Source organism: Aulostomus chinensis, chromosome 17 (genome assembly GCF_037954235.1).
Source record: "Aulostomus chinensis isolate RoL2024-O1b breed Wild chromosome 17, RoL_Achi_v1.0, whole genome shotgun sequence".
In the NCBI taxonomy this organism is placed as follows: domain Eukaryota; kingdom Metazoa; phylum Chordata; class Actinopteri; order Syngnathiformes; family Aulostomidae; genus Aulostomus; species Aulostomus chinensis.
The window spans coordinates 26,469,107-26,485,526 of record NC_141336.1 but is presented as its reverse complement, the minus strand read 5'-3'; the positions used below and the strand labels follow the sequence as shown (position 1 = coordinate 26,485,526).

The 16,420-nt window shown below is 48.5% G+C and overlaps 2 long non-coding RNA genes across 5 annotated transcripts; one reads left to right on the top strand and one right to left on the bottom strand.

The window, feature by feature from the left end:
• Positions 1 to 1,773: 1,773 nt before the first annotated feature.
• LOC147246970 (uncharacterized) lies at positions 1,774 to 6,878 on the bottom strand. Of its 4 annotated transcripts, none has more exons than XR_015109865.1 (3): positions 6,688 to 6,878; positions 5,337 to 6,003; positions 1,774 to 5,132 (listed from the first exon to the last, which is right to left on the bottom strand). It is a non-coding gene; the product is annotated as an uncharacterized LOC147246970 (long non-coding RNA). The 4 variants fall into 4 exon arrangements; XR_015109866.1 differs by having other exon boundaries at positions 5,337 to 5,920; XR_015109868.1 differs by lacking the exon at positions 6,688 to 6,878 and having other exon boundaries at positions 1,774 to 2,099; positions 2,177 to 5,132; positions 5,337 to 6,588.
• Positions 6,693 to 10,920, top strand: LOC147246969 (uncharacterized). The gene is made up of 3 exons (XR_015109864.1): positions 6,693 to 7,052; positions 8,935 to 9,020; positions 9,846 to 10,920. It is a non-coding gene; the product is annotated as an uncharacterized LOC147246969 (long non-coding RNA).
• The last annotated feature ends 5,500 nt before the right edge of the window (positions 10,921 to 16,420 follow it).

The following is a 16,420-nucleotide window of genomic DNA, read 5'->3' as shown; positions in this document are numbered from 1 at the left end:
TGTGTGTGAAAGTACGGTGAGTCTCTACTCCACGTAGGTCAGTACTCCAGGTGTATCTGTTCAGTGATGCTAACAAGGTTAGCTGTTAGTGGCAGAATCAGTTCAGCCAAACACATCAAAACAGAGAGAAGTTGACTCTGAAGGTCTTGTCTTTCACCTCAAGCCTTCTGTTTCGAACAGTTAAGAGTTGTTGTGATCACCACCTACTGGTCAGCATGTGTCACTACGCTTAAACAAAGAAGCAGAACTCCAGAGACAGAAGTAACTGTACCAGCTTTTACCTCTTCAAACGCTGCTGTGTACTGATTAACATGTCAGAGAGGCTGCGGGAACTTTAACTTGATATTTACATATTAAATAGTTTCCATTCATCGTGAGTAAATATGTTTCGCTTTGATGCTTGACAGGTGTTGATGATTGAGAGCCTCGTTCAGGTCACACGTGGCAGCTGACAGGCAGTAATAATAGAGTACAGATTGACGTGGACATCGACGTGACGAGTGTGACTTCAAAGTTCAGTGTTATTTTCAAAGGTCTGCTTCATTTACAAGACATGAAAATGAATCCATGAGAATTCAGTGACTGAAACTGGATTAATTCATCGATATTGTAAATCCAGCATGTCGTCCAGCGCAAAGAACTACACAAGTGGGCGGCGTGGCTCAGGGGTAGAGTGGCCGTCTAGGAACCGAAGGGTCGCTGGTTCGATCCTCGACCCTGGTAACCATGTCCAAGTGTCCTTGAGCAAGATACTGGACCCATAATTGCTCCTGATGAGTGGGGTGGCGCCTTGCATGGCGGCCTCCACCATCAGTGTGTGAACGGGTGAATGAGACGACACTGTAAAGAGCTTTGAGTGCCGCGAAGGTAGAAAAGCGCAATATAAAATATCTACAGTCCATTTACCATGAGGGTTAACCTTTGTATCATATTCATCCATGTCCCTTTGTGCCCTGGCGGAAAGGCAGTCGGTGTCCAGGGGCTATGGTCTGGTTCGATCCAGGAGGGTCCTGGTCAGGGTTTAGTGCTGGTGGAGCCAGCAACGGACGAGGGAAGCGAAGGGACAGTCGGTAACTGTGTTTCCATGTAACTGTGTAACTGTAGGTCTTCCCCGTCAGAGGAGTCACATCACTAACTAACCCTGCAAATGTCATCATCATTGCATCACTGGCTCTTTCCTGCTCACTGAGGAATTCCAAGCCTTTCAGCCGTGCAGTCAAACACTATCTGTTCAAATCATTGTTGAGGTGTGACGTGACACCAGTGTTTTATGTTTGTAAGGTTGTCGTGCCGTACCAGGACCATGCGCCGGCGCCAGACTCCTTCACGCTCATCAGTACAGAATGAAGACAGTGGCAGACGAAGCATTTATGCATTAAACACTTCCACTTTATTGCCACAGCTCAGGGCTCCACACAGTAGTGTGGGAGCTCACGGGACCTCTGCAATGAGCCAAAGTCATTTTGTCTTCCGTATAAATCTTAGCTTCTCACAATTTAAAATGGTCTTTCCCTGTTTTGATGGTTGATTGCAAGCATGTGGGAACCCCATTAACCCCCCCCCCCCACACACACACACACACACACTCCTGTGGCCTGAGGTCTCATAAGGACATTTCATCTGTGCAGTTCAGCTTCATGGCACTGCGACAAAGGTGATACCCAGATGATGGAATTTAGAACATTTTCTTTATCTTTGGAACAGAAAAAACACTAAAACTTCTTTGACAAAAAAGTAAAACAGAGACTTTACGTGTTAGAAGTACAACATTTATTCAAGGTTGCTCAAGAGCACAGGAATCCTCCCTCTGATATACAGAATGATTCATGTTGAGGATGGATTGAGTTGGCAGCAGCACAGCTGATCCCCGATGTAGTGGTGACGCCGTTCCACATCACACCTCTGACCCAGGAACCAGGAGCAAAGATGGGGATGGAAGAGGGGCTCCACCTTCGGCCCTCCTGGATGAAAGGGGGTGATGGCCCTCACTGAGAAGCAGGGAGCCTGAAGGTGGATCTGGCCTACAGGTGGGTCCCGATGTGCTTTCCTGAGTTTTGGACTCCAGCTTTGTCTTTCACACAGTTGCCCTAACCACCACACTAGAGTAACCAGACAAGCTGTAACTGTAGTTATGCCACAATTTTCTGATAATCGCAATAAACTGAAGGTCACTGACCTATGGTTCTGGTTCGGAGGAGACAACACAGCCAGAACCAGGCTGTGTTGTCAGAGTGAGCATGAGTGCATTCTTGCAGCTGCGCCATCACCTGGAGAACAAGGTGTGCTGATTGCTGGACACCTGAGTACTGGGACATGGGAACAGGCCTTTGTGAGAAGAATCGTGGTACTGGTGGGACCCATTTCACTCCACCTGACAGCCCGTAACCATGAAGGTCTCTATCCCGCTATCCTGGAAGGGGACAGCCCCTCAGCGCCAGTCTCTCAGACATCGCTGTGGTCCAGCAGGTGAAGTCACTGCGGCAGCGGTGATGGCGGGAGGCAGCCATGTTTGATGAGACTAGACCCTGAAAACCAGCAGCTGAACTACATCTTCCTCAGCTGGGTGGCATCTTGGGTACCGTCGGGTTTGACGCACGGTCTCAGGAATATGGATCGTTTCAGACGCTTGCTGATCTTTTCTATTATTCTTTTATTTGCAGGAGGGATGCGAGATGCACAGAACCGGGTCCTGAGATGATAAACTGAGCAGCCCAAAGCCACCAGGATTCACTCTGGAGCACTTCATAATCCTCTGAGCGTTTCTGACATCCAACTCAATCCAACAGCAACAATGACCTCAAAGCTTAGCCTCGGTGGTCGGCCTGCGTTTTCACTCACATGGTCATGGAAATCTCAAACGAAGAGACAATGCAACATAAATCTGGGCTGAATGCTGGAAAGCAAGAAAGAAAACGTACAAGTTCATTTCTACTGAGCCTCTGACTGACAAATCCTGCTCTGTAGGAGATCTGTTTTCTCTGTTAAACTGGAAGAGACTTGAAAAATACATTTAAAAAAATCATTGCTTCTGTCGAATGAATCATTCAATAGAATAACAGTCCTTTATGGGAGTAAAAAAAGATCTATTTTGAGCGAGAACCATGATTTACAAAGGTATAACGGGGGAAATCTAATAAATCTACTTCACATACTTAATGTTGCCTGCAGCTTCTTAGTGTGAGGCTCCAGGAAATGTAATCACCATTTTAGCTGAACACGACCCCGAGGAGTCAAGGTCACAACCCTAACAAGCACCGGAGCCTGAGGAACATGACATGATGGGGCGCCTTCTGACCTGGAGCCAGCACCCCTCTGGTCCGTAGGCCCGATCACCCACAACATGAAAACCACTGGCTTGATGTTCTCAGGCAAACCCCCCGACTCCACCTGACCTGTGACGGTGTCCCGGCTGTCAGTGGACCAGACCGGACTAGCTGCCTTCTCACTGGTGCATCAATGAACCTCGGGGACCTTTGACCTGGTTCACCAAGACTTGCTGGTTTGGCTCATGTAGCCTACAGAACCGTTCCCTCTTCTTTTATTGAACACAACTTCTTGTGACTGAGAGATGTTGGGTTTCACCGCCAGTGGTTTTATGTTGCCCTCCTTTCCTCCAGGAGCTACGTTCAAACAGTCCTGGAAGTCCCACTTTGGTGCTTGGCTGTAACTTCAGACATTGTTTCTGCAGTTGTAATTCAGAACATGTTTGAAAGATTCTCGTCCCCGGTGGATCGTGGTGAATTAATCCTGACGCTAATGCCAACCTGGACCCTGGCTCTGGCTCCAGCAGCATCAGGGTTATCCAGCACGATGACAGCAGCAGCGGCGGCCAGACGCTTGCTGCTGTCATCGTGCTGGTTTACCGACTGCTCTCAAAGGGGGACACGGTGACACGGTCTGTGGGACTGTGGACATGTAGTCCAGCATTTGTGTTCTTTCATAACATGTGGTCTTGTGGGCGAGCGCCAGCTACCATCCACACCGTCTCTTTAATTAATGGACTGTGTCCTCGTGTTTATTTATGATGCCGTTGCGTCTGCATTAATGACCTCACAGGCCCCCAGGGAGAGAATTTAAGCACAATGAAAACACAGGTGCGCTGGGAATTCTCCAGCAAACTCTTCTTGAGGACTCAAAGAGCCAAAAGTGTGTGCACACACAAACACACAGCAGGGAGCATTTAAAGGAGCAGTGTGTCGCAGCCGAGGAGCCACCACCAAACCACCACCTCCACTGTTGCTCCTGCTCATTTTCTTATTTCCTCGGGAGGAACCTGTTTGAGCTGCAACATTCACCCTCAACCCGGATCGGACGGGGCAGAGTTCACACACACCAGGGCTCCACGGGGGGAGGGACACACTGAAATGGAGGTGAACTCTAAGTTGGGCTCCTCAGCAGAGTAAAAGCTGTACTCCTGCTGTGAGATCTTGAAACAGCGAGAGGACGGACTCAGATTCAGGGTTTTGGGAAGGTCTTTGACAAACAACAGAGCAGCCTTGATCCAGTCGGGTTACTTGGGAGCTTTCTGAGGAGCTGGACATGCTTAGTACACATTATCTCCCTCATTTATCACCAGAGAGCTGGTGAAATGACAAGACCGGGCCCCCAGACCTTCCCAGGAGGACAAGACAGATCTCACAGGAAGACGGAGGACTTCTTTTATTGAAGCGAGCACCTGAGACGCTCCTGCATCTCGTTGTAGCAGCAGTTATGACAGCTGGGGGGCAGCACGAATGAAAACATGCCTGTTTATTAGAAATCACCTCGTCTTCATTTGAGATGCTGTCAGAGCCGAACAGACGGGTGCGTGGCAGCGAGGGCCCTTAATAACCCCCGAGAGAGTCTCTGCTTCCCGGGGCTCAGCATTTACCCAGCAGGAGATTTCCATCTGCTGCATGATGTCAGAGGGACCGCCGTCAAAGTGTGGTGTCGCGGCTCGCCGCTCCCCCCCGTGAGCACCTCCTCACCTCACCTCAGCTGAGTGCGTTTGTTCCGTCATTTACAGAGAGAGAAGGTCCGAGACCCCTGCAGCAGCAGCTGGTAGTTCACTGTCATTCTACAGGCCGGCTGACCACAGGAGCTGATGTTCTCGTGCCGCGTTCCAGCTGACGGCGTCCTCTTGACGTTGGCAGCTGTTGAGGAACATCTTCATCATAATCATCATCATCGTCAGCCTCATCAGCTTTTTTTTGTGTTTTATTGGCAAACTCTTCTCTCGACAGTATTTAGTAACTGATGGGTTGAGATAAAGGTAGAAGAGTAAAAGTACAAAGTGAGTAAAGATACTGCAACTACTGTAATGAAATAGAGTTACTGAGTGCAAAAACTTCAGTTACTTTCCCTCCTGTCCCGAGAGGTAGACAACGGCGGCTTCTTTCAATCCTGAGGGTCTTCCACCCGAAGCTTCTGATGAGGATGAACACCTGATCACGCCGTCCACTGAGGAAGACGAAGACGCTGAAGAGAGGAAGATGTTTTCAGAGGCGCCACTACTGAGCACGTGCAGGCCGTGGTGGTTCACACGTGTCAACGCTGGAGAAGTGAAGTGACTGTAAGCACTCACTCACGAACTGATGAACAAGCAGTAATTAAGTGGTACAAATACTGCACTTCTCTCTACGCTGCCTCTTTGTCAAACTGTTGCTTTAGAAATGAGATGAAAGTCCTGTTGACTTTCTGCCACTGAAACTCAAACATGAAGCCAGTCAAGTGTGCGCCGCTTGCTCATCAACGCCCGGCTGCCGCGGTCCCATTATGACGGCCGGTGACTCAGCCCCCGCCCCAACAGTGACACTGCAGAGGGATTTGTAGTTTCAGAGGCCAAGGTTGAGGGGGTTGTCTTGAGAATCACTAATGACAGCAGCTGCCGTCGTTCCCTCGGTGCTCCACGCCTGTCTCCGTCCACTTGTCCGTCCCTCCCCTTGGAGGACACATGACAGCACAATAAACACCGCCTGAGGACGCCGCCCACAGAATGACCACCTTTGCTGCCTGGATGGAAAACTGAAGAAGCAATTACTCATCTCACAAATAACACCAATTATTGTCCACGTCGTTCTCACTAACTGGTGGGGACACTGAGCCCTGAAATAATGGAAATTCCTGACATCAGGAGGCTGGGAATTAACTTGTGGTGAAGAAGCGAGGCAGCTGGCACCCACAAACTTAGACTGAGCAGAACCAGGTTCTAGGGTTTCATGGGAAGAACTCTTGGTTGCCCCGTGTTACTGAGGTCACCAAGGTGGCCGCAGGAGTTAATGCTATTTTTCTTTGCCCACAAATAAACATATTTCAGAGTTGTAGAGGTCGTAATTACCGCGGTAACCTTGGAGGTAGCATGTGAAAGGGAAAGTGAGTCAAAGAGGAGACTGGGAACAAACATCAAACACTGATATTAGTTACCAATTAGTGGTTAATAAAAATGTTTGTGACTATATTTAATATCCTAACACTGCAGTAATAATAATGATAGGCTCCATAAATCTTTACTGTCCGCTGGGGAAGGAGCTCGTCCTCAGGTCGTCGTATATTTCTGTACATTTCTTTCACGTCTCGAACACCGTGGTCAGTGGCAATGGAACTTTGCGTCTCTTTGTTGCTTTGCTTCCAGCTCCTCATGGCCTACCACCTGTGTCAGCTTTAGCGTGCAACCACTCTGCTTCTCCCCGCCCCCTCGTGCTCTCTCACCTGTTCCTTGTTGGGTCGTTAGCTTGATGTCACCTGTCGCACAGCTCATCTCACCAGTTCTCCCAGTCTGTGCAGATGCTTGTGAACGGCTTCGGTCTCTACCAGGATCATCAACCTGTGAGTATCCCAGAGGTTCGCCTCCAGGAGCACAAGGCAGCTTGATGAGTACGGCACCGGAGAGACCGAGGCAGTCCTTGGCAGGAGCATCACCTTCTTGATGAAGTTACTCCATGAAAGAGATGATTCATCCAATCAGATGCCAGTGTTTTTTGAAGTCCCTCCCCTTCACCAAACAACTTCCGAGTACGGTTCTGGTTTTGGGTGCAACCACCACATTCGCAGTGGAGCGTCACGCTAGTTCAGAGGTAAAACGCTGAGTATCTGATGATGGGAGTACAATTACCTCAAACTCTGTTTCTCCATCCTGGTTTTAATCATACCGACGGTTGCACTGCACCTTCAGCTCTGCGTAGCTCCAAAGCAGCTCGCTCAGGGCAACGCTGACAAATTGGCCCTCACAGCGAGGCATCGGGGTGGTCAGTGGACTGCATGGGGCTCCGGGTACAGCTGTCGGTGGGATTTGTATAATTTACTGTGGATTTATGAGGTGTGATAAAAAATAAGAGCACCAAATAATGTAATCCTCAACCATGTCCAACAACAACTTGACCTTATAAATCTTATTTTTTTAGATGGAGCAAACCACATGGCCTCGCTGTTTCTAATTAGGAGGATTTGTGTAGTGCAGCTCTGCGGGCCGAGGGCTCTTGTTTTGAAGGGCTCTTGTTTTGAAGGGCTCTTGTTTTCTCAGTTGATGAAGAGGAGCAGCAGCCTTCTCACATGGCTGAAGTACAACCACCAGATATGTACTACACCTACAACTACTTCGATGACTTCAGCCCAAATGCACCTCACGCCGTAGAAACTGCTTCTGCTCCTCAAGCTGACATGCAGCGCTGCATTTCCTGTCTCTCTGCAGGCACTTCTGCTTTCTGCTCAACACCCAAACTATTAAATACAGAAATATGACTTATCATTATTACTGCCACATTTTACTATTCATAGTGTCGACTAGTTAAGAGACGGAGGTTTAACAGTATCAGTTTACATGTCTCAAAAATGTTGGTCCTCTAATGAGTTAGTAGAGGGAGGTTCCTGGACAGTTGAGCTGCTGTTAGCCTCCGTTAGCTTCAAGCTAAATATACGTGGCTGGTTCTTCCTGCAGTCTAGAGTCACTAAGAAGTGAAGGAGGAGGGAGAAACACCTCAGTGAGCTGAGTACTCCTGGTAGTGAGTACTTGGAAGGTAAAAAACACAAAGTATTACTGCAAGATTCTCTGATTCCTTCATTGTTCTCTTGAAACTCACTGCTGACCTCTAGGCTCCGACAGACAGAACAATTCCCCCCCTACTGATACTGCTGGTTTCCATTTGTCTATCCTTGTGTATAGCAAATATCATTTGTACTGACATGAGCTGGTGGCATGACCTCTTCATGACATCGTCCCTGTGCTGCGATCAGTTCCATTCATAAATCACGAGGATGCTCAGTGTGCGGCTCCAAGCAGTAGCCAGCTAACAAGCCGGACCTCTCCGCGGCGTTGGAGGCTCTCGGCTTCAGGAGACGTGTCGGCAGCCGAAGGGTGCAGGCGTCCGCCGTCGACAGTCCCACATTTCAAACAGTGGCTCACAGAAAGAATTCCTTGTCAAAACACAAGGGTTTAGGAGAAGGAAGCTGCCGGATGTTAGACAAGTGTCTTCCTTTGCCAGAAGCTGTGTTTCAGATTTAAAACAGGCGTGCTGAGGTTTCGTCCTCCACGCTGGGTTCTGCTGGTAGGACTGGTGACTGGTGGAGCGGCAAACACACGTCCATGTTTGAATCAACTTTGTTTCAATGCTTTGTCAAGTACCACATGATACCTTCCGTCCCTGTCTGTGCTGGACCAGGTCCTTTCTGCCGTGTGTGGATGTGCACAGAGCCTCACTGTAACCTGGTCCAGATCCCATGAGTGAAGCCAGAGCCAGATTGCACAAAAAAACAGGACAGAATCCTCAGCACATGTAAACAGAGCCGGCGAGGCAGCCGTCATTAGATCAAGAGATCAGGGTCTACAAACTGAATCTCAGCAGTCCAACCCCCCGCCTCCGCCCCCCAGCACGGAGCTGTTACACCAAGAAGAATTGGCCAGCTGCCCGGCAAAGTTATCCACTACAAAGGACTACTGGTTCAAACTTCTTTCCTGTTTAGACAGGGGCCTGAGGTATGCAACACGGGTCCCAGGACCAAATGCGTCATGGTGAGACTGCAGCAGGAACCAGAGAACATGGGATCGTGTACGTGAGTCACCGAGCACCCCCTCTCCTCGCTGTCTTTGGTTTAATCCAGTAAATGGCTCGTAAAGTCACACAGGGTTTGGATGAAACAAGAAGGTTTAGAAAGTTAACTTGAGTAAACTGACATAAAATATTTCGACAGATGGCAAAAGTCCATCTAAACAGAACTTCAGGAGCCGTGTTCACTTAATTCTGCTTGAAGTTTAGAGTCGGTGTAAAATGTGGTGTTTAAATGTCTCAATCAGGAGACGGAGGGTTGGGCTCATTGTTCTGTTCCTCAGTGGATGTGATCAGCTTCTTGCAGTAATTATTGAATTTTGGTATTTTAGAAATATGAATCCTTCATAGTCGAAAAAATCCAAAGAAGAAAATAACTTAAAACATACAGCGCCTCAATCAGCTGGGGCCTCAGCAACAAGAAATATAGGTTTGCTTTTATAAAATGCCAGGACACTGCAATACTCAGCCTCTCCTGGTTGGCTCAGCAGAGGTCAAATCTGAAGCACAGGGAGAGGTTCAAACTCTACGGGAAAAGACAAAATAAAGGTTCTATTTAATGCAACAAGCCTCTTTTGTCCATATTGAAAGACCTTTATTTGGGATTGAAATACTGTTTTTAAATCAATTACAATGTCGGGCTGATCACCTGCCGCCTGTTGCCTCTGAGCGGCGGTGGGAGCGGCGGTGAGTTAACCTCCCCTCCAGCAATTCAGCATGTTTTTGCTTAATTCACCTCCCTACAAAACCACAGAACATCTAACAAACTTTATTTAAAGCTCATGAGTTTAACAAGAGAGATCAACATCATTGCCCTCTTTTCCTCAGACGCCGTCCCTGACACGTCCACCTTCTGGCATCGGTGACCCCCGGCCTCTGTCAGCTCTGGATGTGGCAGGACCAGTTCCTGTCTTCGTCACTGTTAGGACAAGAGACAAGTTCAAATGCTTGAGTTAAGCTTGTGTATTAACAGGCTCACTGAGCAGCAGGAACGCATAACTAACAGCGAGCGGTGATCAGGGAGGACGGCGAGTGTCAGCACAACCAGCGAAGTAGGAGCTCACGAGTGTGAGTCTGAGCGCAGCGCCCTCTACAGGCTGCATTCTTCCTCACACCCCACTGCACTAAAGCCACAGGTCGGGCCAGAACACCCCAGAAAAGAAAAGGTGGGTGTGCGTGGTGCTGCTGGCTGGTTCAGACTGATCAGGCCCACAGCCCAGTGGGGACGGAGGCTGCAGGGGCTGAAGGTCGACTCTGCCGGTGTCTCTTTGTCCGAAGACGACGGCGTCTTGCTGTGCACTCTTCGCTCTAAGCTGAACGCACTTAGTGGCAAGCAGGACTGTCTTTGGATTCCACTTCTCACGTCAACAGTAATCCAGGTCTTAGATTCTGAAGACCTCCGACTTGGAAATAAGAACGAACACCAGAGGATAATTTTGGCCTTGTAGGAACACAAAAGTATAATCAATCGATCAGTCGATCGAACAGTCAGTCAAATGTATGTTTTAAGGCATTTTGTGGAAATTGAATATTGGTACTACCACTGATAAAGGCTGACTTTCTCCCTGGTCTGCTAGCGTGTGGAGGCCGGGGGTGGAAGCCCTGGTGCAGCGGCGAGCCGGCGGCGACAGCAGCTACTCAGACATCTTTCCCTCCATTAAAGGATCATGAGAAAAAGTGATAAAGGAATGAGGATGCGATGAGTGGCAACAGCTTGGCTGACAACAGAGCACTTTTTGTATTCGCCTCAGTGAGAACATTTGTAATGCCATCAATAAATCATAAATTTTCATCTCCACCTCCAAAAAATTAGCAGCTTTCATTATGACAGCAGCGATGCTATCAGCAGTGAAAACACTTGGGTGTGTGTTTTCAATTGGCTTCCCTCAACAGAACATTCCATCGCAGCGAAACAGCTTAACCACAATACAACTTCTGTTCTTGAGATGAAACAAAGGAGGTTTGTGCTGTCTGTCTTCTCGGAGCGGCTGAGCAGCCTCGGGCGAACGCTCCGCACGGCTGACGCACTGTTATTGTTTATACAGCATCTACGAAATAGCTGCAGTTATGAACACGGCCGGTGGGGGAGGGGCCGACCAGCGCCGTGCTGGGTGTCAGGATATAACTATTAAACGACAGAGTAAAGCCAAATGTAAAGACCTCAAAGCTTTATTGGCACCCGTGTTCGCAACAGACAGCGGCGAAACCACCAGGCCAATCGATATTTTATATGTTCTCAAAGGTCAGGGTTCACCGCAGTGACTGCCAACACCTGAATCTCATTGACGGGAGTGGCGGCGCGGTGAAGTGCAGACCTGAATCCACTTGCTTACGACGGGGCATCAGAGTGACGCACGTCATCAGCCCACATGAGCACACGTGCGCGCTCTGCCATGTTTGTGCCAGTTGACACGTTGTAACGTCAAACTTTCAAACAAGATTCTTCACCAGAGGTTACAACAACAAGACGTGTCAGCGTGCTGGCGCTAAATTACCTCCTGCTACGGAGGTTGTTTGACTGAAGCCACCAGGACAGTTCTGTGAAAGACGGGAATGAGCCCATTCAGTTCAGATCCAGGACTTTAGGTTCCCTTTATCTCAAATTGTGAGAGTTTTGGATATTTTTATTATCTCTGGGATTATCACGCGCACCTTTATGAACTGACAAATAAATAGTACGATCAGTCTGTCACACGACTCCAACTGCTCCACCTGGAGTCGTGTAGCAGCGTCATCATTCCACTCATTCGCACTAATCGAATGACAGCTAATTAGCTAAAGTGACACTGATTAGCTGTGAGACCAAACACTCGACTGAACCTCATTCAAATGTAAAAGATAGATGTATAATATCACTCTTTCAAAGGAAAAAGGCTCAGGAGAATCTCTCCATCGTTTTATCTACTTTTACTTTTAGCATTATTTCAGCTAAATTAAGCTTTGACTGGTGTTGCGGTTCTGGCCTCCTGTTTCTTTGGAGAACATTTCCGTGGTTGGATGTGACGGTTGAGACAAACCAACCCTGAACAATCAGAGCCCCGATAAAAACCCTTCAGACTGGATCGACCAGGAGCTCACGGCTTCAGAGGGGACGACTGGTAAACAATGTAAAATCTTTCTGACCTCCCTCACCTATGAGCAGCGCGCACACACACACACACACACACACACACACACACACACACACACACACACACACACACACACAGAGTATCCATTCATTGAGAGGAGAAGCAGGAATTGGGGAGTTGTCTGCCCAGGTAATTCCTACAATAACAAACACCTGAGTGTCTTCCCTCGCCGAGCGGCGCAGTGTGAGAACCTGTTTTTCATCGCGCTTTTATTGCGACGGATCTGTGCACGACTCAACATGTTGCATCCTCGCAGGTAAACCGCGGAGAGCTGCAGGCCAGCGCCCCAGTCTGAGTACTTATATGCAGTAAATGTACACATATTACTGTGTCAGCATCAGGCACCAGTGCTACACACGTTTGTCCTGCTTGTTCCTGCAGCGCTTTGACAGACAGCGCCAGCTCACAGCCTCGCTCCTAATTGTCAGCATTTTTTAATATTTTACTCTATGACTTCACAAGTAACATTTTTGCATCTTCTCATGCTGCTCATAATGATGCTTGTTCAGCGCTCCTGTGCTACGCCAGCAAACGCCACCCTCATGTTTCCTGCACACCAGGAGCAACAGCTCAGGTTCACAAAGACATCTCATCAAATGCACTGACCCATTCTGTTGGACAATGAAATATTAATACGAGAGAAAACAGACAATAAAGTACAAATGAGGATTATTTTGGCAAAGAAGAAGAGCGAATTAACAGTCAAATCTAAGCAACTTACAGAGGAACCCCCCCCCCCCCGGTGCTTCATCACTGTGGACTATTGTTTCAGAGAAAATGACAAACATTCGCCGACGCGTCTGCAGCAGCTCAGATGTCTTCCACCATCTGCATTTCTGTGACAAAGCTTTTCTTTGCTGTTTTAATCAGGTGTTGTGAGACATTTGTGTTGTTGCGTTTGTTCTCCAGTTCTCGGTGAGCGGCGCCGCCCACTGGGACCGAACCATATGAAGCTCATTAGCGCCAATAATCTGAAACAAAGAGCTGAAGTAGCACCTGCAGCTGCGCGTGTCCTCGCCTCTGGCTGGGTCTTATCTCCCGTCTCTATCTGGGAGATGAAGAAAGACAAAAGCCATATTGTCCCACTCTGGCAACTGAAAGCGATCCAAAAATATGCCAAAAGAATGAAAGGTGTTTTCCAAAATCATATCTTTGACAAATAAGCATTGTTAGAAAATTGGCAGCTGAGCGCGCTGAAGGATTCCTTCGTACAAACATTCCTCCTGACTGTCACCAACACCCAACCCTGCCTGACTTCAGCTCCGGTCCTGCTAAACCAATAAATGGATCTCGCTCGCTGTTAGAGAAAACACCTGGGCAACTCAGGGATGTTCCCACCTTCCAGGCAGCACCGAGGAATTCCATGTTCTCGTGTATCTGTGCATGAACCTGATGACAAGACTCTCTTTCACAGGTCCAGACTGGACCTGGACCTGAGATGGATCCAGGTCCAGTATTCATATTGATGCACTGTCAGAACGGACGTGTCCATCAGGTGACTACCAACGCCAACCGAGGTAACTGAGGTGGTTCTTTTGGTTCCTTGTGTTCCTTGTGAGCACTTCGTAACAAGTGCCCAGGCAGATCAATAGATGCCACAGCAACTGGTCCACCTGAACCAAAAACTGATGAAAGGTTCTTGTTTTGGTTTTGTATTTGTTTTCCTTGTTAGTCTCTTGACAAAGTGGTGAAATAATCACTGATGTCAGCTGCTTCAGGTCAGAACCAGAGCAGTCATAGCAGTAATAATACACAGTCATAAAAGTAGTCGGTTCTTAGAGCTGCACGGTTCCACACCCTTCGTTCATCCAAACCAAACCAAAATCCACCCACAGAACCACGAATGTTTGCTTTCCTGATGAAAAAGCTCCTAATGGAACCATGTTCAGCACGAGTGACGGCTCTGGACCGACGCACGCCAGCTCAACCAAACTCTGCACCAAATGAAGCTTTTGGTGGAGTTTCTACTCTGAGAAGTGCCTGCTGGGTTCTGTCCTGACACGTGGGTGTAGAACTCAGCAAGTCCATATTCCAGAGCATAGTGGTACTTGGGGCTCAACCCTGACTTGGATCTAAGTGGGTTCCATCTGCTGCGGTTCTGGTGTCATTGCTGGTTCTAACCAGTGTAACTGTCATGTTGTGTGTGTGTGTGTGTGTGTGTGTGTGTGTGTGTGTGTGTGTGTGTGTGTGTGTGTGTGTGTGTGTGTGTCATGGAAGAATGTGGTGCCTGGAGGACAGTAGCTGCAGTGCTTCCCTCTGGCCCAAACGCACACTCCTGATTACCGCTGATAACACTCGTTTAACAGGCCGAGGGTGGAAAACTCGGGAGAAACTCAAGCTTCAGCTTCAGCTTCAGCTTCAGCTTGGTGTTACACATTCCTGCATTCTGATGCCTCATTTAGCAGCAGCTCGTGTTATGCTCCCTGGCAAGTGCCTGTTTTCATAAGCAATTAATTATTTTCTCATTGGCTCCAACGTCTCCTCTAAATATTTTCTAGCTTAGGTAAAGATGGCCAACAATCAAGCTAAATACAGATTCCAGCTTATCCAAGGCAAACTTTAGCGCACCTCTCCTTATTAGTTCCCAAAACTTCAGCTCTGCTCACTCGTGTTCCTCCAGAAATCTTATCAGCAGCGTTCGCTGGACACATCTGTACAGTTTCCCCTTGTTCCTCCACTGATGAGACAGAAGTTTGGCTTCACACTCGGCTTCTTACAAGGAAAACATGACAGTCTGTACAATAGCTCAAACTCACACGAGGAGCCACGCCACAATGAGCGTGTTAGCTGAGTATCCCATAACAGAAGGTCTGACACACACCAGGCAGACACACAAGCACACCGGAATCCAGGTGTGTAGCAGTGTGGAACATGTTTGTTGATGAGTTCCACTGTAAGTTCCCTGTTTCTGCTGCTCGGATTCTGACTGGATCCACCGACGCTGGAAGGCTGCTGGTCAGTCCTTCCAGCGTTTTCAAGAAACAACCTTCATATTGTTGAAATTCAGTAGTTTACATGTCTAGAGTTTGAGCTTAAGAGTCAGAAGTCTAAGTGATTCACCCTAAAGTGTATTCAGCCTCTCCAGTCCTCACTACCAGGAGTACTCAGCTCACTGAGGTGTTTCTCCTCCTCCATCACTTCTTAGTGACTCCAGAATGCAGGAAGAACCAGCCACGTATATTTAGCTTGAAGCTAACAGAGACTGATGCTAACGGCTAAACTGTCCAGAAATGTCTGTCGGTTAGCTAGCTAGCAAACTGGTTAGATTTAATGGCTAAAGTTTGTTGGTGTTTCACATATCTGGTCTCAACCGTGTGGTGGTGCAACACGGATGTGACCCTTAGAACAACAAATCCCTCTCTCTCTCTCTCTCTCTCTCTCTCTCTCACACACACACACACACACACACACACACACACACACACACACACTCTGTGGTCACCTCAGGAAGGCTCTGTGGGCATTTCAGTGTTTCCTCAGACTTCATTACACACGTAATCAGCTCTTCATTTCAACCGCACACAAACCACCAAGTCAGTCAGCGGCAGCTGCAGAGAGAACACAGTCACTGCTGCTGGGCCGGGCCGGGAGCCAGGGGCCGGGACCGGGGGCCGGAGCCACACCTGATCACTCTACACTCTGTCCAGAGTGTCAGGGGTCTAACAGGAATCCTCCACTGAAGGCTAATAATGAAGAGATCATCTACCAATCACAACGTTAAAATAAATAGAGCTCAATGTGGAAAACGTCACCTGGTCCCACTCAGGTGCAGCCACACCAGGGTCCCAGGAGTTCACTTGAAAAGGTGGTCTCGGTCATGGTTCCTGTGGACCCGGGCCAGTCTGCAACAGGTGTGAGTGCCAGGACCGGGAAAAGGCCGGCTATGTGGCGGTCAACTGACCTGAAGTTCGGGTAATAATTGCGGGTATAAAAGGTTTACATCTCACCTGCTGTCAAACCCTCCTAGCAAGCTTTACATCATCATGTTGTCTTGTTTGCCTTCCTGCACGTACGTGTCCATCTGAGGTTTGACTGACGCTCTCAGCCGGAGACCCCGCCTCCTTGTACACCTGCTGGTTCAACGTCAGTCACGTGACTCTTCACTCAGGTGCAGGATTAGATTATTTGATGGCCGCCATCGGCTCTTTCAAAGTGTCACCAACGTGAGTGTGGAAGTTCCACTAACTGCTCCACGAGCCCCTGTTAGAGACCTGACGTCACCCCTGCAGTGGTCCTCCTGGTACAGTCCAGGTCACCTGGATACCTGAAGCT